The sequence below is a fragment of the Gadus macrocephalus genome, chromosome 6 (assembly GCF_031168955.1).
Source record: "Gadus macrocephalus chromosome 6, ASM3116895v1".
NCBI lineage: Eukaryota > Metazoa > Chordata > Actinopteri > Gadiformes > Gadidae > Gadus > Gadus macrocephalus.
Window position 1 is genome coordinate 12,250,372 of NC_082387.1, and position 24,465 is coordinate 12,274,836.

Genomic DNA, 24,465 nt, shown 5'->3' on the forward strand with positions numbered 1-24,465 from the left:
CAGGGGAAGGCGTCAGGGGAAGGCGTCAGGGGAAGGCGTAAGTATTGGGCCTTAGGCCCAATCCCATTTCTACCCCTTACCCCTTCCCCTTACCCCCTTCAAAACAATGGGTAGGGGTAAGGGGAAGGGTAAGGGGTAGAAATGGGATTGGGCCCAAGTCTGGCACAAAAAAAGAAAAACTCATGTTATGATACCATACTGAATTCGGAAGATCTGGTAAACAAAGCATAAGAGAGAACCAACCAATCAACTGGCCGGTAGGACTCAGTGGATCTCCTGAACTATCAAAACCAAACCAAAATCTAAACTGAGGAATAAAGCTGCGATAACAGGACTCCGGACCTCCTTCCCTGAACAATATAACATAACGAAAACCAATAGCTCTGGGTCAACAGAAGCCATCAACCCCATGCGCTTTCCTCCACTCTGTGTTATAGGCCCGCCCAGATGCCGTGATTAATGCCAGCTGGAGCTACCCAGGTGGACCTAGAGAGAGAAAGAGAGACGAAGCAAAGGGAACACACAGCAGCAGCCTGGCTGGTACAATGCGTTTGGCCCATTTTTCCGCAATTACGTGATTTTGTTGTTCTGACCGCTCCAAACTTATTTTTTCTGCACGAAGACTGCTGACAACTTTAGACCGCTTGTTCTCCTCATTCCTTCATCCAACAGTCTTGCAATTCAACACTTCCCCAATCCGACTTTCTTGTTCAGAGTGGCATTTTGGGTAAACCTAAGAAAATCAAGCATAAGGGGATAATAAAAATGAGCCTTCAGTCCTATTTTAGGACCATTTCCCTTGTGAGTTAAGTCCAGTAAGGTCCAGCCTGATCCTAGTCGCATTAGCAGAAGGCTCATATGAAAAATATAACACAATGTAGAGAAGCCAACATGATCAAATCTGTGCAGTATGTATTATTTCATATTAACAAACTAGAAACTGTTAGTCACTTAGCAAAATTGCCTGCACAAAATGCTTCATTGTACAATTTTTTTTCTAAACGATTCTCTAAATGGCACAATTAATGCTCATTGTTAATTACCAGCGTGGTACCTGAGTTCATCTCTTTTTGAAGATGCCTCTGTTAGGAGGTAGAGTGGGTTGACTAGGTTGCTAGTTCAATCCCCAAGCAACCCTAACTGCTCCCCACGTTCTTGCTGCGCCCTGCATGGTTGACTCCGCCGTCGGTGTGTGAATGTGTGGATGCGTGTATGTAAGTCGCTTTGGATAAAAGCGTCTATTAAATGCCCTAAATGTTAATATCTCTTCTTTGTGGAAAGATGTTTGACTGTTTGTTCACGCTTTCACACATACAAGACGCCAAATACTTTTTTATATGTCATCTAATAAATAAATTATTCTCCTTGAACGATCAAAGAGCAAAAGACAGACTTATTCAGGTTTACTAGATGGGATCTGCATTTGACAAGGTTTTTTATCCTTCTTTTTTCATCTTCTTTCAAGCGCAAAACCACACAAACAAATAAACAATCATATAGCTGGCTAGAGGAATAATTGTGCTTGAGACATAAAATACAGTTAACACCTCATATGTAAAAGTATTTAGGAGTCATAATTGTAAAGGCCCAGGTGTCAAGGATGCAACACTGAATGATGCTCATTACCTAGTAGTTATGACTTCAATCATTTATTTCAAGTTTTTACATCTACACTTGACAATAATCACATTACAAAGGATAGATCTTAAGAACTCTTTGCCGTGATGATGGTAGATGACACACGTTGACAGAATAACTGGTTGGTGTAGTTGGATGTTTTGGTGTTCATATCTAGTTTGAACTCATTCATCCGATTAAGGTTGAGCGTAAACCAAGGCCATATTATTATAAGCATCATTCTCCTTGTCAACCTGGCTCTGCTCTTTGTGGGTGCACAGTCCTGGTCCTTGATATATAAACCAGACCTTTCTGGAGCAGCCATGGGCAAATCAAACTCACATTACCTCCCTAATTCACTCTCTGCCGAGGAACTCGCGGCCTAGGCTTAGCATCGGATGCCGTTAGCATAATATGACATTAGCAGCATTAGCAGCTACAATGATATAAACGGTAGACCTGTGAATCACAGGTTGCAGAGTACATACAGGTTCAGAAAATATCACCCCGGGTGTATCTTTTTTTACTTTTGCTCAAACTCGGGGAGAGCAATGACCTCACTAAGGTCACTAATATCCCAGTCAAGACAGGGCCCAGCAGGCAGAAGGCTTTGGAACAACCTGTGTGATGTGTTGTTAAGATTATTGAGGGCTGCACACTGAGCTAGAAGATTTATCAGAAAATACTTCAGTGGTAACCCCTGCTGTATGGGAAGTTAACATATGGTTGGGTTTGATTTTATCACACATACACTGACTGCCTTGCCCCTCTTCCTATGTTCCCATAAAGTAACCCAATAGACCAGCTATCATACACATATGCCCCTCCCCCACTCCCCTTTCTACATTGATTGATGTGCTCAGTTGGACCTTACCTTAATAGGCAATATTGAATATCGGGGGATATTCCTCAATGTCTGTCTACCTCTCTAGTTATTTGTATATTTTATGCACATGTATTTGGGCATGGTCCTTGGCCCCTCACCCTGGAGGGTTCTTAAGGCAGGCCGCTCCACTAAGACTGGGCCCCTTGCCATCACAGAGATACTTCTCACTACTAGCACGGCCTCCCACTTCCCCGCTGTGATCCTGCTGGATCTTTCAGAGGCCTTTGACACAGCTAAACCCCAGATCCTCCTCTCCTTCCTCCGAGAACTGGGAATCTCCGGCTTTGGACTCACATCCTAGCTCACCGATCGCTCTCACAGGGTAACCTGGAAACCACTGGAGTCCCTCAGGGTTCTGTCCTTGGCCCGTCCTCGTCTCTCTCTACACCAAGTCACTGGGTTATGTCGTTCTCTCACATTCACATTCGACTCCCTTCTGGCTGGTTTGTCCTCAGCAGCTCATCTGGAACACGGCAGCCCGACTGGTCTTCGACCTTCCCACGTTCACCCACAGTCAACCACTCCTACGCACCCTGCACTGGCTACTGTTGGCTGCTCGAATCCGATTTGTGTCACTGGTACTTGCCTAACATAATATTGAGATGACCCGCTACCGGAACGAATACCAAATATGTAAGAAGTTAGAGGAGCTACAAGCTGGTTGGCTACCAGGGCTCAACAAAAGTGGTCACGTGTGCCAACCAGTTTGTGAACGTTTCTACTTAGCCCCTCAGACACTTAGAGCATAACACCCTGGTGAGTGGCGCATTTGATATATCGCCCACTATAAGGCTCATAAAAATGACTTGTAGTTGCGTGTAACAATTTTCCGACACAACGTCAGAGTGCATGCTCACCAGGGGACAACACCTTTCCCCTCCTTTCAGGAATCTTTTTAATCATCTACACTCCCGCCTGTTTTTTGTCATAGTTCCAACTCTGCGGCATGGGCCACAGATGCAGTTTATTTCTTAATTTTGTCAAACTTTTGTTTCCTTTGGGATTTGTATGTTCACCTATGTTCATGACTCGAATTGACTGTGCCAGTAACTGTTCTTTGTCCTAGCCTTGTTTATATAGCACACGCAGCTACAAATGTTATTTGCCGCTTGTGTGTTTTTCTGCTCCAACTTAAAATTCTGCCAAAAGTGATCGTTCCCAGACAAATTTTTCACATACACAACTAATAATTTAATATACTTCACAAATCACACAAACAAATTAAACATTTTATAAGAGGAGAAATAAACTATCCAATACTATTGCTTTCTCTTGTTTCATCTGATGTTGGGCTCTGATGCCCAGTGTTGTGCCTGGCAATAGCAGTCCTAAAGGGCACCATGCACGGGTGCAAAGACAAGCAATCACTGCCCACCAGCTCTGCTATCCTTGGATCCATTTTCCTCTGCTGCCTGAGTCTCGCTAATCCCTCCGTATGGGCTGTGGGGGAAAGAGTTTTAGCGTGAACTTATTTATCTTATTTCTAACACAAATTTATTATTATAAGTAGGGTGATTGAAACTTGCTGTTACATAAAGAACCAGTTCCAGTGAACGGTGCCACCAAAAAGGAAAACACTTTTGTCAGTCTTCATTTTTAGGTCTCGTAGACAAATGTAGCAAAGTAATTGCTTTTTTTTCCACTACCAGGCAACACAAAAAATCTTTTGCCAATGAACGTGCTATCAAAACGAAGAATGGAGCTCAGGCCTAATTAGTTAGAGAATAAACCAATTTAATTATCAATATACTGCAAGAAAGAATAGAGAAATATAAAGAAGAGGGAGATAAGTACGATGGAAGAGGACATTGCTAGGCATATTTTCCAAATATTTCATTTTTCTTCATGTTGTCAAAAGACTGTACTCTAATTTTAAATCTATCAAAGAACAACAATAGAGCCCAATCGAATTATCTGGCTGGTTGGCTGGCTGGCTGGCATGACTCATTGTGTGTTTAAACATTGATGTCGATCTCTCCCTCCCACACCAGTATTCAACCTTTAGCTAATGCTGGGATCCTTCATCCTGCTGTTACTCAATTGAGTAAGAATTTATTTATGTGATGAACGATCCAATATCCCAGTAAAAGAAGATAGCATCTATCGGTTTAATCATTTAAAATGATATTCACTTTATGGTATTGCCGTCAAAGTTTTGACAGTTGGTTGAAAGTGTTTTTTTGTTGTGGGTGTACGGTATGATTAGTTTTGAGTGAGACACCACTGTGACTTGACACCTGCGTTATTGAATGCCTCAATAATGCCAGCAGAACCTTATATAAAGGTAAACGTGCCATCTATCCCAACGACAGTGAAGTCTAAAATGTATTTCTTCCTGTATTTTAGGTGAAGGCTCTGGGCTGTGTCTCTTGTCTGATGTCAACCTGGCTTGACGTTTGTATGGGTCTTTACCTCCAACCAAAGGTGAGGTTTAAACACTTCCAAACAAGTCATGATTATATTATTAGACTCCAGCTAGCTATTGGCCTTTGCCTAATTTGAGCATTTAGCACAGCACTGAGGTACTCAAAAACGAGTTTATTATGTAAAGAACTGTCTGCACTAGTACTCAGTGATAAATAGTAAAATATTGCTAATAATAAAAAATATCCATGTTTGCCTTATTTAAGCTTGTAGGTCATCTATTTTGTAATATTCTAATCTGTCTATATCGTGGCCCTTTTCAGCATGGACTGCTTTTCCGATGAAGAAAAGTCGGCCTATTATTGCATTATAGCTGACTTCTTAAGGGTTTTGTTATGGTGGTTGGTTACCAAGGAGAAGCAACCTAAAGCTGAACCAGGTTGTGAGAAGCAGTTTACTGACAACACATTCTTGGGTGTCTTGAACAAGGCGGCTCCTTTATAAGCTCCTGATTTACTGGAACACCGTGTCACTATGTTGTTCTTCTGTGCTGTGGAGGTTAATCTTATTTCTGGCCTGTCAACTGGACATTTGGTGATCTTGGCAAAAGGGGAGGAGGGATTGGATTTGTTTCTCCTTTTATTGTCTTTCTTTCTCATTTCATTCTCTTATGCGTTGAGATGGCACTAGGGCTTGTGGCAACTCAAGCCCTGAGATGGCACTAAGCCTTGGCTTGTCTTTTTCTTGTAGGCAAGCACGTCGGCAGAAATATATCTGCCCATCTGAGCCAGGCAGTAATATGCTGTCCCTGGATAAGTTATAAGTCTAGCTCTTTTTGGTGAGAGATTTAAGAACTGGCTAACAGACCCTGAAAAACAATAAAGAAACAAACGTTACTTCTAAAAGATCTGAAGTCAGACATGGCTTGATTTGTTTTACTCAAAAAAATGCGTTTGAGAAATTCCCTGTCCTGCCCTGTGGCTTGTGTTCCCTACTGAATTTAATAACTGGATTAACTGGAAAACATATAATAATGGCTCCAACATTCTGTGTCTGAAAGATGGAAGCTACTTCAATCTTTCGATTTAATCTTCACTACTAGTTAGTTATCAAGCAGACCCTTTTATCCAAAGGGATTTACAGGATTTCTATTAAGGTACAGTGCAATCAATGGGGTTTGAACCCCAGAACTTTTCAACTGGAGGGCCCTAACCATTAAAGTGGAATGATAATCAACATTATTGATAGCACACTGGCCTGATGGCATAATCAATGCTTAAATTAAGGCAACGCATTGGTGATCAGGGCTGAAGACGGCACTGTTTATCGTATAGTGTGGGAGGTCTCAAGACACGGGATTTTGCCGCCCCCCCATCGAGGTTTGATATTATCAGGCTGACTCGCGTATAGGGGACGGGGGACGGGGGGGACTCAGACTGATATCAGTTATTACGATGGCACTAGCTAATGGGAAGAAACAAACAGCCCGATCTTCGTAACCGATGATTCAGATATCTGGATTAGAATGTTTAACAATCAGAGATAAACCCATGATTTTCTTTCCGGTAATTTCAAATGGATTAAGCTGCTGATTAACTTTTTACCAAAGCAACAATCCTTTTGTAACTTGCAATAACTCAGTCTCAATAAATCGACAAATCCAGCAGCGTTTATAGAGCTAAACCCCGCGGACCTCATTGCCACTTACGTGAGGGGACGTGTTCCCATGAGATTGGCGTTCTCAGAGAAGGTACAGATAATCTGACAATATCTGTACTCCCACATGTTCCCATTTGCCTCTCGTGAACCAGCATCCCGCCTTTAAAGGTAGACTGGTGGGCAGCAGGACGATTAGAATACCCCAACAATTTAAAACTGTTGTTAACACATATTTCTCATGTCCTGTGGTACAAACAATGTCCAATCTGCTACTCGTTGCTATGCAGCACTTCTTTCCCGGTTGGTAACCTGCTTAGGGCTTGGGTCTAATGTATACATACAGAGGCTTCACAAATCAAGGAGAATGTGCCTTGGTTTTAATAACCTCTCAGGGGCCTCACTATGGGTAACAATTGTTAATAGTGGAGGAGGTTATATAATATAGTATGTCCAGGGAAGATTAGGTTCTCTGCAAGCTGCTGACACATGTCGTGTACATCATTTTATGGTACTTCAAATATGATCTGACTAGGCCTCAGCAGTGTTTCTGCATTCGGGGAGAGAAGCCCTCGGATATCTCATTAATCCAAACTAGATGACATCGATCGTGCACGGCACACACTTCTTGTCAATCAACGCTTTTATTTGGAGCAACATGGCCGACATTGACAGAGTCAGTCAATTCCTAACAATGAATACTAATGTAATCCTAAAAACCTGAAGACAGGAGCCTCTATCAAAAATGCACAAGACCAAATTCTGCACTTTGATCTGCTTGAAAACGGGGGGTTTGGGCCTATTCCAAGATAGATGAGATTCAGTGGGCTTAAGGTGAGAACGTGATCGGAACCAACTACTGGAAACAATCCAACATACAGTGCATCAGGCAGCACTGCTGCATCACCACAGTCGTGCTGACTTTATCAACCCATTGGTTGATGCTATTGTGATGTCTTGATTCGCGAAGAAACTGAATGTTCATTGTGTGCAAATACATTATTATAACATCAAGCGAATCGTTAACATCTTGACATCCTTGTCGCTCATGAATTTGAAGCGTCTCCATTTTGGTAGTTTGAGAGCGACAGGTTTCCGTGTTAGTTTGATGGACAACTTACACGACTCCTGACCAAATTTTTGTAACCAAATGTGGCATCTTGGTCCTCCGTACGTGTCGCAGTGTGAACACAAACTGAACCAGTGGGAAAGTGCCTCATTGTAACAAATGAGCCGATTGTTAAGGCCAAATCAACCGAACTATAGCTGTGAACCGCAAGGGCGACTCTCATGCTAATGCATTCTTTAATTCCATTCCTCTTGTACTTGCATACGCCTGCACTCTAGTCTTTCCCCCCTCCTATCGCCATTGCAATCCAACCTTGTTTTGTTTATTTTGAAATAGCCACTGGCCAACAGCCCAGTAATCTACGAGCACCCTCACCTATTTATCGAGCACAATAAACATATGTTAATCACACTTTAAGTGTAAAGTGATGATACGCCAGTCCATAATTTGGATGTTGGCGCCTTTGTTGCATGATGAATACAAATAATTTCACAAGAGAATCGTTAGTCCCCCGACACATTCCGACCATGTAGTCTATGAAACGATTTCCTGCCTTCCACTCCCTGGGCCCAAGGAAGTGTTTAAGTGTTGTTTATAACTCATTTTGATTCATAAGATGTCAGAAGGAGCCCAGGGCCACTGTGTATCATTTAAGGCAGATGGGGGCATATTAATAGGCCCAGGGAATAAGACTTGAATATGTTAATGGAGAGCGAGTAGAGAGGAACTTATTTTATGGCTTGGCTTGGCGTTGCGTCACCAACACAGTCCAGCAGACCTTGCTTTTGCCGCGTTCCCAGTTGCCTCCACGACCACACTGGAGTTTCCAGTCCTTTCAAACTAATGTACGAGTCCATGGTGTATTCAAATGTATTCAAATGCTTCTTGTCCACATATCCCCCTTGATACAAGTACAAACTCGCACCATAACATGCAATTTGAGTGAAGGAAGCATATCTTTTCTCTACTTCGTCCCATGATTGCATGTTTGGCTATGTTGAGGACGTGTGAAGTCATGCTTGAGATGGAGGTGTGGCTGGAGCCCACGTTGTCATTCATGGAAAGCATAGACTAAATGCCGCCCCCGGAACCATCACTACCTTTTATCTGTCACATACCCCACATCCTGCTTCAAACGTCTTCCCACTGTAACTAGTGCTGCTGTAACAACGGTTATGGTAGGGCTCTTTTTACCTGTGACGACGCTGCATTTTCTTTCTCCCTCATTCTCTCGGTCTTTCTCTCACACACGCCTCGCACACACACTCAATCACCGTGAAGAGATTATTTTTCTCGGCAGTATTTACCTGGCATTAGCAGGGAATTTAACATTTGAATTGCAGATTAGGTTCAGGTCAACATTTGAGTTCTCTCATCCCTTCTATTTCCAGACAGTCATCTACATGTAGATTGTGTGTGTGTGTGTGTGCAGGCGTGACTGACTGACTGACTGCCTTCGTGCCTGCTTGCGTGCGAGCGTGTGTGTATGTAAACCTGATAAGATTGTAAGGATTAAACATGGGACAATCAATTTCACACAGCAAAACCGTCCCATGGAAATTTGTCATCTACAACAAAATTGAAGATGATATTTCTTTAACTAAATGCCTGGCGGTTCAGGCTACTGCTGCTGCTTAACTTATAGGGAACAAAAATCAGTACTAAGATAGTTCACATTGAGACAGAGTTCACAGTTTCATAGCCACATATGGATAAGAGTTTTGTTGGGTCTGAAACCTGCATAGGTTTCTACCACTTTACGATGATGTTATTGGTGTTTTTTGCGAGGCTCTGTGCTGGAACACAACAGCGTCACTTTGCCGTGACGCTGTTGTTGCATGTCAAGCGACGGTGGCCATGGTGAGCGAGTGGCACGCATGACTGATCCCGGGGAATCTCCTGTGCTGCTTGCATGGCAGGCTTGTCCTTCACGCCTCACGCCCTGCTTTTCCCCGGCCACCACCACTGGTCCCTGGTGTCTGGAAAGTGCTGATGAACACTGGGCCTCGATGGTTTGCTAAAACGTGGCGTGTTTGTGCAGTAGTCTGGTCGTATTGTGCTGTAGTCTGGGCAAACCTTCCTTATACTCAACTTACCTGCCCCTAAACATACACGACACGCATACATGCAAATGTAAGCACGCACGCACGCACACACGCACACACACCTTTGAACCTTTGAACCTCATTTCAATGCAAATTAATTGAGAGGTTTCTGGTGTGATGAGATTCTGGCTCTGCTAGGTGTGTACTTTAAAGGAGAGAGAGAGAGAGGGAGAGAGAGAGAGAGGGAGAGAGAGAGGGAGAGAGAGAGGGAGAGAGAGAGGGAGAGAGAGAGAGAGAGAGACTGTGTTGTAACAGTAGGGTTGGAGAGGGACCATCTAACTAGACCATCATTTGCGTTCTCTCCTAATGTTGAAAATTAAAATCGTTCCGTGGAAGAACACCAAATCTATTTTTGTGTTGTATTTTATTCAATGTTCCATTAATCAATCATTGATCAATGAACTTGCATTTTTCCAGTGTAGAGTGATTGTTATTGTTGAGGACGTTGCTTTGACAATCCCAAACCCCGCTTCTAGATTCAACTCCTTCCCGTTTTGCTTTGCCTAATAGGAAGTACGAAACTGTTTGTGTATGGATTGTCTAAATGTATTGTTGGAATGAAATACAACATGGTATTCATTCTAGCAAGAATAATGGGATTTGCAGGTGCATGATAAATGTAGTGGAATACGGGATGAAGACTGGGATGTGGTGGGATGTAGTGGGGTATAAAGTGCCCGGAAATTGAATGACTCAAGTAGTGTGAAAATCCCTCTGAAATAAACTTGCTCCAAGTATGCACAGTTCAGTGAAACTACTGAAAACAGTGTGAACAGGGCTTCTGGTCAGCAGACAACGCTGGAATCAGGATTGGATAAAAAACACTTGAACCAACACCATCCGAAGATTCTGCTTCATGTATTGACAAGTTTCAGGGTGAACCCATGACATCTTCAGATAAGAGTAACCTTCATGCCTGATTTGCTTCAAAGCTGAGTATTACTTATAAATCAATGTATATATATAGTCATGGCTATATATATATATATATATATATATGTGTGTCTATTTGGTGCGAGTTCCTGTGCATCTGCCTGTGTGTGTGTGTGAAGCAGTGGAACCGTTGAAAAGTCTATTCTTGGGGTGCTAGAAGCAGAGCTGGAATGTTAATTGGCGGGACCTGGCCTGAGATAAGGTGTTCTCAGGAGAGGAGGTGGGTTGAGGCTAGGTTGGTGTGAGGTGGTGGTTGGGTGGGTCTGGGTGGTCAAGGGTCGCTCCAAGCCCGAGCCAGAGGAACGTTCACTCCTATGGGAGAGGCAAAGCAGTCAGAAAGCTCCATGTTTTTGGGATCGTTAGGCACTCCACTGAGGTAATGGTTTATGAGAAGAAGCCTTTCCTTTTGAATCTCACTTCAAAGCTTGTGTGCATACGTGAGTCCATGGAAACCGGGCCATTAGCATTTGCACAGGGAATCTAAGTCCATCTTTACAGCAGTACGTACTGTACACTTACATAACATAGAGGTTCCAGAGTGTGCTGTATGCATACGGCTGCGTGCCGTATGATGCCTGCACAGTGCCATCCGCCGAGCACTGGCACGGTTATCCAAACAACACAAAGAATTTAAAATGTGTCTGCGCCCACACACCGACTTTCAAAAGGCTTTCATTCCCAAACTGCCTCTAATCAACAGAGAGCCAAAGCTATTCCTTTGAAGATTGTGTTTGAGGAGCGTTTTGTATGTTTCACTCAAACGTTCATTCATTTTTCTCTGATAAACGCTAAAAGGCAGCTTCGGCTTCAAGGACTAAGTTTAGAGGAACTAAATGCATTATTGGCAACATAAAACGTACTCCTGGTGACACCATTGTTCCCTGTTCACCCGAGATGAGAGTGAAAGATACTTGGGTTTGACCTGCCCCGATGTCTCTGCAGAGGCACTCTGCTGTAGTGATCCTGACCTACGCCTCAATGACATGCGCCTACAAATGTCATGTAATAGACCTTGGATACCAAATGATATTGTTAATTTTTACACACACAAACACACCTAAACATGGCTAATCAACTGCGTTGTGAGGTAGATAATGAACAGAAACGTGTCAAACAACATATAATTACAATGTGAATAAGACTTTGACCAATGACACAAATCGATATGAGCTAATAAGTAAAATATATGTCTATATTCTGGCCGTTCTCAAGCTATAATTCTACAGTTGGTGAAGTGGGTGAATAATACACATAACTCATGTAGCCACGGCAACGTTATTTCCCCCAGCGCATTAGCCCTTGTATATCCAAGTTATTTAATTATTATTGTGGCAAATAAATGGACTACTAAACGTCATTAAATGTCAATCACATCCAGAAATGTCCTATTCAGCGCTGCATAGGTACGCCCCTCTAGCCCCCCCAAGCAGGAACGCCAAGCTGAGAGACTTATGTTCCCAGAATGTTACGTTGCTGCCCCTTGATGCGTACTTTGAGATACAGCCACATGAGCGTTTCAGCTTGAGACGTCCGCAACTCCCTTAGCAGAGCCCAGCGTGATGGCATTCAAAACAAACCTGAAGGCCAGTCCAAGGTTCTGCCTAATCTGTGCTCCGTAAGACCTAAAACGCAAGGCGGCCATGGTGCTCCTATTGATTTCCTGTAAATTACTTGAGTGTGTGTGTGTGTGTGTGTGTGTGTGTGTGTGTGTGTGTGTGTGTGTGTGTGTGTGTGTGTGTGTGTGTGTGTGTGTGTGTGTGTGTGTGTGTGTGTGTGTGTGTGTGTGTGTGTGTGTGTGATGCATCAGCCCTCATCAAACTCGGAGACGGGGGTTCATGCGTCTTTTACCGTGCCTCTCTGTTTCCAGAGGTATTCATCTGTTTACGGCCCGACTAAGGAGACGGCTTTATTTTTCACTTTCTGCTCACTTGACAATCACTTCGTGCCTTCGAGAAACACGATTGTTGCTGAGGAGAGGTGGTACGCGAGAGCCACCCAAGCGCAAACTTGACACGCCCTTCGAAGAGGATTCACATTCGGCTTATCGATGTGAAGATCGCCGGCAGCGATGCGGAATGAAGAACACTTATCGTTTAAAGAGGCACAGAAGCTGGTGGGGAGCGTGACCAGCAATTTGTTGCTACCTTGTGTTTGTCCGACTGGCCCATAAAACAGGTTGTGACTGGGCTGACCCAATCACATCTTTAATCCCCTCCCACTTTGGCCTCAGTGCCTTCATTAAACAGCACATCTGCTTAAAATAGAGATTAAATAGATAACACTAAACGGAAGGGAGGCATGAAGAAATTTCTGCCAAAAAATATGCATTTTTACCAATGCATGTTTTATTTACCGTGTAAATAAAGCCCTGATGTAACTTTCATTTCTGTTTTTGGAATTTTTATCTGGATACACTATATTGCTTATTCTTTCTAAAAGACTTAGAAGCAGAATTTCTTCACCTTGCTCCTCCTTGTCGAAGTCATTCTAGATAGGTGTGTGTGTGTGGAGTGCGCATGTGGATGTTGGCTGGTTTAAGCAGCCTCACCCAGCCCCAGAGACCAATCAGTCAGACTTGGGCCAGGTGAGGCTGCTTAAACCAGCCATCATGCACAACGCACTCCACAGTTTGCTATAAAGGCCAGTGACGTACATCAGGCCGCCCCTGGCTCCGGCAGAACCATAGTACCCCCCCCACCCAGGGCTCTGCGTGCGCCTTGGTGAGTGTGTGACAGATTGTGGTGGGTTGGTTGGGGCCGAAATGCCAGGGCAAATGTTTTTGTCCCTTTCCAGCCCTGGCCAAAGCTGCTTTGTTCTAAACCCGTCCGTGAGGTCTTCCAGGCAGGGATTATCTCATCTGAATCCGTTAGATTCCATTTCCCCACAGCGCTGACTCACTCCGCTGTTCCCGATGACGTGCACCCCCCCTAGACCCTCCCCCCTCCCTGCCTGGCCCCCTGCAGAGACCACCCATGGTAGAAGCTTGGGGTTAGAGGGGTGTGTCTGTGACTCACCATCCACCTTTTGGTCAATGTGTTTACTGTGCATGAAGCTATAGCATCAATTAGGTGTCCATTCCTAGGATATTCCTCCTATGACTCCCAGGCATTTGATTGGCTCATACACTCCCCTGCCTCTTGGCTCTGTGAGCATACAGCTCTGCAAGGGGTAGAAGAGAGTGCAGTATGCAATGCCTCAAGGACAAACTACCAAGAGTAGAGGCACAGCATGATTTGTACAGAGTATGTAAGCATCCCAGGAGCTTCCTTCAGCCCAGGGAGGTTTGCAGGTGGGGGAATGAATGAGTGAATTGAAATGGAAAAGCCGTGGTTCACAGATTTAGAGGCCTCTGTCTTTCTTCAGCCCGCTCTCTCTGAGTCAGTGGAGCTCGGCCAAGGGAGAACTGCCTTTGTACTTGTTCTTTCTTTGTCCTCCATTCTTTGTTTGTTGGTATCGCTAATAGCATCATAGCTAACACCAATCTTTATCCCTGCCAACCCCCCCCTCCCCCCCATCTTCCAACCGTCACGGTAACACTACACAGGGTGAGAGAATAGGAAGACACTTTTAGGAAGAGTGTCTGTGGTACTTCCTTCCTGTAGCTGCCGTGACAAGGAAAGAGAATCAATAGATTTTCATTAAATTGTCTCACACACACACACACACACACACACACACACACACACACACACACACACACACACACACACACACACACACACACACACACACACACACACACACACACACACACACACACACACTCGGGACCACCCATTTCTATCAGACCCTATTTGTCTCTAGCTGTGATACAGTGAAATTGTCATGTAGATTTAGAGACCGGTCTGGGCAGTGTGAATTACCATGTCCCTTATCAGTCCCTTATCCACCCTGTCGGTAGCCGTTTGAGACCATCCTGATCTCAAAAGTTCCCGTTCTGTTTCTCTCTGAAGATCAGGCCGGCCTCGATCCCGTTGAAGGAGATCAGATTAAAAAACGAAAGGTCCAATCAGCACTCGGGGGAGGGAGTTTCAGCCAATGACGGCATAGGAGCACTTCAGTGTGCCGGATTAAAAAAACAATGCAGACGCCCAAGGAAAGTCTAGCAACCTTCAGAGCAATCAACATTTGTTTATCTGAAATAGACGGGATGGCAATGTTGAAAGATTAACCGAAATGTAAAAAAAAAAGGCTTTTCACAGAGGAGAATGTGTTTTGCTTATCTTAAACCAGCTTCGGCAAGGACGAAAGAGAAGGCATCAAGGCCCAAGTTCAATATCTGGATGGTCTCACAAGGCTACCCTGTCAGTACTATCTCAGTAATGTGCTGTTTCTTATGTAAACTTCTTGTATTAAGCATTTCTTGTTGGAGTCAAGACTATTATTTTTTGTATGTTTCGGTTTGTTTTGTGTTTCGGGATTGCAGTCGTCAAGGTCAAGCCTTCTGATTGGTCGACATACGTCGGTGACCACTCCCTCGCCTGATAACCAAGACTCCATGGGGTCCGTACACACTGGTACAGATTCAGTAAGGCCAATGCATTGCCTTGTCCACTTGATTCCAAAATGAAAACAACAAAATAAAAGCTGGCATATGAGGAGGAACAGCGGGTGAATATCTTTCACAGCAAATGACTGCAGGTGATATTATCAGATTCAAATGATCTACAAAGGAGCAGCCATTCAGAAAAATGTAATATGGAAGTCAACGAGGGCTGAAATATGACTAATGATTGGGGTTTAATGGCTCGGTGTTCACGCACACGCCAAAGTGTGTAATACATTGGGAATACAATGTAAGATGTACCTGTTGTCATCAGGCTGTTTCATAACAACCAATTATTATGCAGTTTGCAGGGAAAGTCTTTATCATTTCGATTTTATTCACTGTGGGAAAACAACGAGAAAGAGTTCAAAACACAGACAGTCTGCTTCGAACCCAACACTAGTAGGAACCAGGGTAACTGCTGGGCCACCCATAGCAATTAGGTCAAATTCAAACATCGCGACCGACATAGAGTCGAGTATCTACATTTAAAAGAGTCCTGTTTGCTTCCGTGTCTGGCTCTCCCCCTTCCTCTTGAGGGAGTCGAGGGACAGCGTTTCCACAGTGTGACTCCGATCAACATGAATCTAGAATGGACCATCCCATCCGTTTACTCCAATATGTAGCGCGCCTTTACGCATGCACCTGCTCAGACGTACATCCTGAGCGGTGTATGCATGTCTCTCCTGTGGCTCCGTCAATGTCATTCGCCGTCATCCGTTGTGTCGTACGTGTGTCAGGAGTCAAAAACTAACTCAAAGCCGTCTCGTGCCAACCCAACGGGGTGCCTTTGCTCTGACTTCAGAGGCAGTCGTCTGGTGCCTTGGGGAGTTCCCAGGGTGGCACCTTTGTTTTGAGAGCTGGTGGCACCGAGGGATGGGATCAGCCGTCTACAGTGGTAGGGCAGATAGACGAGGGAGACCCCGAGGCAACGTTCGGGGGGCTCACATCCAAGCTCCATGGGAAAAACAAGGCATCACTGCAGCATCCAACGTGACTAAAGAACGACCCTCAACCGCACACAGCTCTCTGCACGGTGAAGGGCCCTCTAGGGATTATCCCTAGGAGGGGGGGGGGGGGGGGGGGCATGGAAACGCAAAGGGAAGTGACAAAAGAATGGTGACATCACACACACCTGCTCTGAAAACCTCGCCCTAGAGGTCAGCAAGCTTTTCTTCAACTTCGTTCACCTTGGTGTTGGCTTAAGGACCCTGAAAGGAGCCGTCACAGCCAGCGCCCCACCTTATGTGGTTTTGGCCTGCTGCGGACTCCTACTGCGTCTCAAGTAGCCCCGCTATAACAGAGGCAAGTGGAGCCCTAGGTGCTATCGGTTATGGAGGATATTGTGGGGCGTTTAGAAACTGGATGGGTTGATTCCTGGATGCTCTTTGTTTCCCTAGGTAAGCTATAAGACGTTCCTCCCTAGTTGTTGCTTGGTGCCTGTTACCGTCTGGGCAGGCAATCTCCTATGAGCCCAGGCGAAGAACTGTTTGCTCATTCACTCCGCTACACAATATCACCACATTTTCCTCTAAGTTGCCCCTGGCTCACATGTGCAAAGGGCCACCACTGTTCCGCAAGAGTAAACAATATCCATCTTTCTTCTACAAGGAGCTTTGATTTGATTGCGTTCCTGCATGCAACTCTCTGTTTGTGAAAATGTTTTCAGGTTTTTTAATCGCTCAGCGCAAAAGGAACCGAGAAAATATTTGAGATTTTTCTTGATAAATTCACCGCTGCATCGTATTTACAAGAATCGCTCGTTCCACATTTGTTGTGTACTGGCCTGTGGATCAATAGTATGTAATAACATTCATCAAAAACAACATCATCACAGGACAGACTCAGTGGGACCCAACTCACCAAAGTGTCATCAAGATATCTGTGGATGCCAGCTGCAGTCTTAATAACTGTAAATCAGTTGTTGTGTGCTGGTCTGGGTGATGGACAAACTTATTAAGCTCAATCACTGCCACCTCTTCTGCCTCTCCTGGGAAGGATCGGCCGAAATGGACGTATCTTGGATCTGTTTTAGCTTGATAGTGGTGTGTGTGTGTGTTTGTGGGGGCATCTGCATCTGTGCGAGTGTGTGTGCAGGCTTGCGTGTGTGTGTGTGTGTGTGTGTGTGTCTGTTTATGTGCTGAAATTAAAGATACAAGCCTACCAATAACACGTCACGCACGTACACACACATACACACACTGCACACTATTTGACTCAACTGGTGTGTGTGTGTGTGTGTGTGTGTGTGTGTGTGTGTGTGTGTGTGTGTGTGTGTGTGTGTGTGTGTGTGTGTGTGTGTGTGTGTGTGTGTGTGTGTGTGTGTGTGTGTGTGTGTCCAGATGTCTCGAAATGACCCTGAGACCAGTGGTCTGTTTCATTCTGGCAGAGGTCAGTTCTCTGATCCTGGGGATGGGCCCCGACAGCCAAGGGTCAATGAAGATTTCACACCAGGCCTCCACACACTGACAGACCTAATGCGAGGGCTACGGTCGAGCCTAGTCCCAGTTTGTGTTCATTATATCGAAGTAGTTTCTTAAAACTAAACTAAAAAGAGAACGCTGTGCATCCTGACAGAGTTCTCTCTACTGCTCCACGCCCACACACAAATGTCTGGGCAAATATCTGTTCAACTTGTGCCGCAAACAAGTTTGCTTGTCGTATTTATGTGCCACTGCAAAACTTAAGTTATACATTATTGATTTTAAATTCAACGATAAATTCATGTTTGTGGTTGAGATGTAAGGATGAGGGATTATCATGAGCTATTTTGTGGTCTTTATTCCACAAAATAAAGTGGACAGAATGGAACTGATTTTCAAAACTAGTTTAATTTATTTCTTATCACGGGCAGACGGCATTGCATTCAACAAGTCCTGACTGTTCTTTTCGATTATACTTCCGAAGGTTATACAATCTCAACGGGGAATTGAGTTTATCATTTGCTTATTGAATAATTGATGGAGAAGTGTATAACAAATTTGTGCTTTACCTTGTTTATGAGAGTAAATAATGAAATAGGCCTTTTTTTCGTTTTGGTTAATAGTGTACAGCTAGCTTGGATATCATTTATATTTATAGCCGTGAATGATTTTCCTGATTACATTCAATGGTACTGCTACTATGTAGAGTCAATATATACATATACATTTATATATATCAGTTATGATGTTGTTTCTAGAGTATGGATGTGTGATGAAGTTTAGGTGGAAAATTCTCCAGCAAACCTCAAGTTGGCCCCATCAATGTTAGCTCTCGAAGCTACACCTGTAAGCCCAAACAGAGACCTTCTCTCGCTCACTTTCTCTCTCGCTCTCTCTTGCTCTTATTGACTGCATCATCCCTCCCCTGCAACCAAAGCTTTCTCTCTCTTTTAGGGGGAGTTGTTTGTGAGTGCTGATATGCTGTGTCCCCTGATAGCTATCACGGCTCCAAGGTTTTTCCATTAAAAGCCTGATGGGAGCTACGCGTCATGGTCCAAAAGAGCCAAAGAGCACAACACAAAGGCCTAATGAAGAGGCTCATATAGGCTAAGTCCAGGAATATAAATAAATAAAAATAGATGCTATTTATTATTACCACCATGCTGTTTACGAGAAGGATAAATTATTTTGTTTGGGTAAAACATAGTTTCGAGCATTTGCTCTTTGAGGAGAAGTACGGTGGCACTGAGCATTCACCAAATAAAAAAAAGTTTCACAGCTAATGTAGCCGTTAGCACACTCAGGATCTCGTAATTACGAGATAAGGATCTCGTAATTACGAGAAAAGATCTCATAATTACGAGATAAGGATCTCGTAATTATGAGATAAGGATCTCGTAATTACGAGATAAGATATCATATTTACGACATAAGGATCTCGTTTACGAGAAAAGGATCACGCCTCTCATTCATCAATAACGTTGCTGGCTAGCTGCAGGCCGGCAAAGATGAAGCTATCCGACGCTATCGTATTTAATCTCCTGCTCGGGTTGAGGCATTGGGAAATATTGATGTTCCTTAAAAGTGAGGAGGGAATTAATCTAAGTATGTCAACATTGCGCAGACATCTGAAGTCATTGGCCGGCAAAGATGACGCTATCCGACGCTAACGTATTTTATTTCCTGCTCGGGTTGAGGCATTGGAAAATATGGATGTTCCTTAAAAGTGAGGAGGGCATTAATATAAGTATGTCAACATTGCGCAGACATCTGAAGTCATTGGGACTGTTCAGGAGAAAAGCCCAGTCGGACCTACATAGGACCCGGGGAACATAGGACCCGGGTCCTATGTTCCCCGGGTACATTACCGGGGGTCACATAGGGATGACCCCCGGTAATGTAGCATCTCTCAGAAAACTGGTTCCACTACATCAAGGAAGTAGCCAGAAATAACACGGGGATTGCTACTTGTGGTGTAGGCCTAAGCATGTAGCCATATGACCATACGGGAAAATCCATCGACAGCACCATTAATACATATGGATACAATTTGTATCCGTGAAGCATCCCGTACTGGTTCAACTGCTCCTGCAGGAAGAGAGCCACTTGTAGCAGGTCCGACTGGGCTTTTCTCACAGTCCCAATGACTTCAGATGTCTGCGCAATGTTGACATACTTATATTAATGCCCTCCTCACTTTTAAGGAACATCCATATTTCCCAATGCCTCAACCCGAGCATGAAATAAAATACGATAGCATCGGATAGCGTCATCTTTTTCCCGGCCAATGACTTCAGATGTCTGCGCAATGTTGACATACTTATATTAATGCCCTCCTCACTTTTAAGGAGAATCAATATTTCCCAATGCCTCAACCCGAGCAGGAAATAAAATACGATAGCGTCGGATAGCGTAATCTTTGCCGGCCTGCAGCTAGCCAGCAACGTTATTGATGAATGAGAGGCGTGATCCTTTTCTCGTAAACGAGATCCTTATGTCGTAAATATATGATATCTTATCTCGTAATTACGAGATAAGGATCTCATAATTACGAGATCCTTATCTCGTAATTACGAGATCTTTTCTCGTAATTACGAGATCCTGAGTGTGCTAACGGCTACATTAGCTGCGAAACTTTTTTTTATTTGGTGAATGCTCAGCGCCACCGTACAGCGCCACCGTAGAGAAGTGTAGAGTGGCCAAGGTTATATTATAAACATCAAACTGGACATTGAACATTTGAAATGCATGGGGAGTACCATGTTGGAAAATGCCACAGGGTGTTTTGTTAAAAGTGCCTTGGGGTCTCTTGCAAAAATCTTGATTTTTGTTGTTAAAGGTATCACAAAGATGCTGTGAGCCATTACCATAGGGATAACACCTCCCCTCCCCCCACCCTCTTCAAGAGCTCTCCACCCATAACACTTTTTTGGAGTCTGTTTTTGAACTCTAGCTTAAACAGGGGGTTCATTTAGACTTTAAGGCAATGCAACATGAAAAATCAACCTCATTCACCAAAGAGCCACCAGACTACTAAAGTTATTTTGTTCACCCAAATTCTGTCTCTAGCTGCAGTGAGTGAAAGCTAAGCAGATTTCCCCAAAATGGGAAATGGGAAAGAAATATTCCCTCCCATACTGGGTCTAAAATGTGTGCGTAAAAATTACAAAGAAAAGGATCTTGACACTCTTTTGTTCTGTGTTTTATATCTAATGTGGTTGCCCGACCTCCAAGGCAAATTCAAAGTCTAGACACACCCCGCTGTAGAGCCAGTATGCGTTTCAAAGAGCAACAGGGCTATCAGTTAACTGTCATTCAAAACAAAAATAACAGTTGATTCCTAGGCTTTAATGATTATTTTGAATGCATCTTTGTCTCAGTGCCTTTTCTCAAAATGTCCTGGAAAGCAAACCTATTAGATATGAGATACTTTGACACGTTGGTTGGATGGATTCAAAGACTCGATATCAACAATGTATTGATGTACTGTTTACAGAAACCCTCTATCATTTAACCTTATCTCAACTGCTTGCTCCCAAACTTGTGCATCAGGGGTCCTTAATTAGTAGACTGCGGCCCTGCGCTGGCCCACCAGAAGTATTATTTACCGCAGAGATAGGCTTTAGGAGTGTAAAAAATTATATAATATATATTTTTTTATTTATCTAATACAAATTTTTGGCTGATTTATTATCCGTCATATGATCTGAAAAATGACATTTATCGTAATTTCATTCTAGGAAATTGTGCTAATTCTAAGCTTACAAGGCTAAACCACAACTAAACCGGTATGCGTTCCTCCAGCTGGATAGCAAAATACTGTTGCTGTAAGTTGTTTTCGTTCAAAATGGTCAAAATATAGTCCAAAAAATATATAATTACATTTTTCTTTACCCATGAGATCCTTGTTTAGACTTGAGATACTCAAAGCCAAAACACTCACTCAGGCAGTTCAATCAGCCTGCCGAAGGGAGTGAAGGATAGCGTTGATCTGAACAATCAATGAAGGGCTCTGAATCGATTCGGTAAAGTTAATACAGAAAATACAAACAATATTTCACAGTGCCTTTAGCCATGTGTACAGACTCTATAAAGGCTACGCTATATTAAAGTTGCACAAATCCTTCCACTTTTGTATCAGGGATTACACATTTCCTCGCCCCTCGTTGATTCGGTCTCAACGTCGCTGCTACTCAATAAGTTCTGCTAGGTCTTTGTTTGGACAACGATGTGGAAACTGCATTAACATGGATTTCCTCAGCGCCTCCCAAATCATTGTGTAACGTTTTTCTTTAAAACAGAAATTTCATCATGGCATTCGCTTACTCTGCAAGAAAGGGAAGAATATGCCAGGGTAGAATAATTAAACCTGATGTCACACAAACCTCATTCTGAAATCATATTAATTTATTTTTTACTGCGCCGATGGATGGAGTCTATCGGTTGGAACAGTATTCAAATGTTGCTCAAACAGAATGGTATGACAGGGGGACAGGTGGCAGTTATATATTGTGCAATAACACCATTGGTTCAACTCCCTTTTCATGTGTCTTCTACCAGGATTGGCCAATGCTGCCGAGGTCATCTGCATTTCAATTGACTTTCTTTGATGGTTTGGTGGTTTCTTAAGTTTCAGTTTTGAAGTGATATGAGATTAGGTATATTTGGAACCTGGTTGATATTTATAATTTGGGGAATGGTATGGGGGGCCTTTAACCACCTCACAGAATGAGGAAAGGCTGTTGTTTACAGTATACTGAGGCAGATTTTGGCAAGGTTGTTTGTTAAAGCATATTTGTTAAGCAACAGTGAGCCAGATTTGAGTGTAACGAGCGAACTGTGCAAGTACAAGTGCCTGTTTACGTTCTCTACCTACCGCTAACAGATATTTATGGTGTGTTCCTGAATCCTCGGACGCCAGACTTCCGAGTCGAAAGTCGAAAATCTCCCAGCTTTATTGCGGCATTTCTCGAAGGCACGCCCCCTTTTGTCTTTCAAAAATCTGAGAGTAGACCGAGAGCAGTGATGTCGCTCTCGGTCTTTTTTTTTTTATTGCACGCTGCATTAAAAAAAAGTAATACTAAACTATAATAATGTTCACTAGGAAAAAACATTATTCATGAATAGCACATCAGCTGAATAACCCATTACTTTTGGGGTCTGCACCCTCAAAAACATTTTGTCTTCTTTCCCACATAATACCTTCGGTGAGGCTTGGGGATAGTAAACAACACATTCTTTTTATTTCCTCGCTGTCTTTCTTAATTACACAGTAATCAGCCTAAGCACTGTGTTTGTCACTGAGTAATGAACTGGGATCCATAGTTATTGGGGTGAAAACCACAAAAGACTTTGTCACCTCCAAATGAGTGTAGTGACAGAAATCTCACTGTGGGTGCTCCCCTTCACCACAGGCCCACTGTCACAGACAACTGATTTCTGCAAAGCTTCCCCATAAGGGTTAGGGTACCCTCACACACGTTTTTGCTTTTCCCTATCGGTTTTATATTAAGCTTTCTTCTCCTTTTTGGCTGATGCGTTGCCACTAAGCCACACACTTTTGATTGCCAGTGCAGATCCTGAATGTGAATGGAGTAACCACACACAGACCCACACATGCACGCACACATGCACGCACACACACACACGAACACCCACACAATCTGGCCGGGTTTGTCTGGTCCTACATGAAAGAACTTAGTTTGCATGCTATGTTGCCTATTTACTTATAAGCACCCCTATTGGCTAATGTCTACCTGCTTCAACTCGAAAAGATCATGCAAAATATCACCTAATACAAATGTGTGGTTGTTTCCCAAATTTCCATGTCATTTTTACAAACTGACTTTGGGCTCATTTCCTTAATGTGCATCTAAAAAATCAATGACAGGCTGTGCCAGAATTTCCTAAATTAAGATAACACTGAGAGGATTATCTCAAGAAGGGAACAAATAATGTAAAATACTACCCACCTTGGCTCGTCTGTGAAGACTTAAAGCCAATTTTGAAATATTGCTGTAATTTAGATCTATGTCGTAATAGCCACATCAAATCTTGAACAATATAAGATTGATGTGCAAAAAATCGTTTGAATGACTTTATCTGTGACTTTATTGTCTTTATTACTGGATTGGATTACTGTAATGATCAGTTGTCAGTTCTTTCCAAAAAAGCTTTTAGGGCAACTTCAGACTTCAGGCAGGGTCCTAGAATGTCTTAGAAACCTCAGCACGACATTCCTTAACTCAAGTCCACCAGCTTACCCTCCGTCAGAAATGCTCTTGAATATAAACAACATGCAATGGTTTAGGTTTTAGCAAAACATCTCTCAGCAGTATTTCTGATAAAGGGCTTTAAAATAATAATGTTGACTTAACTTGTTCATCCAATGTGAAGCCGTTAGATACCTCGGGTCATCTTGAGCTGATCTGCCCAGAGTTTCCAGAGTGAATTAAGCTGCATGTATCTGGTGCGCGACAAATAAGCCTGAGCTATCTTGCGTATCTGTTTTCAAATCCAGCCGTGGCACTTTAATGGTCGCTAATGTATTGTACGTTGTCGTTTTTATTCCCAATTTCAAATAACAGTTTGACATTTGAGGTAAGACAGTTAATGGTTTTGGTAAGAGTTTTTGTGGTTTTATTTTTGTATCTGATGTTTTTCTACTGTAACCAAGGAGTTAATTATAATTAGCTTGTCCCTAGGGGTTTAGGATTCGAGGACATTTGGGGCTCAGCCCGGAACTCTGCAGCGAGGCCATGAGGGGTCCACCCCTGGAACAATTATTTGATAAACAAACTCTATTTTTATACATTATTTGTTTCAATCAAAGTACATGTCATAATCATTGAAAACGATGTGTCCCT

At 43.3% G+C, this 24,465-nt stretch overlaps 1 long non-coding RNA gene across 5 annotated transcripts in view; it reads left to right on the plus strand.

Moving 5' to 3' along the window:
• Window positions 1-24,465, plus strand: part of LOC132459552 (uncharacterized) — a 62,529-nt gene that overhangs the window by 28,051 nt on the left and 10,013 nt on the right. For all 5 annotated transcript variants that reach the window (XR_009526258.1, XR_009526260.1, XR_009526262.1 and 2 more), the window contains exon 2: window positions 4,850-4,927. This is a non-coding gene — a long non-coding RNA (uncharacterized LOC132459552). The remainder of the gene's footprint in view (window positions 1-4,849; window positions 4,928-24,465) is intronic.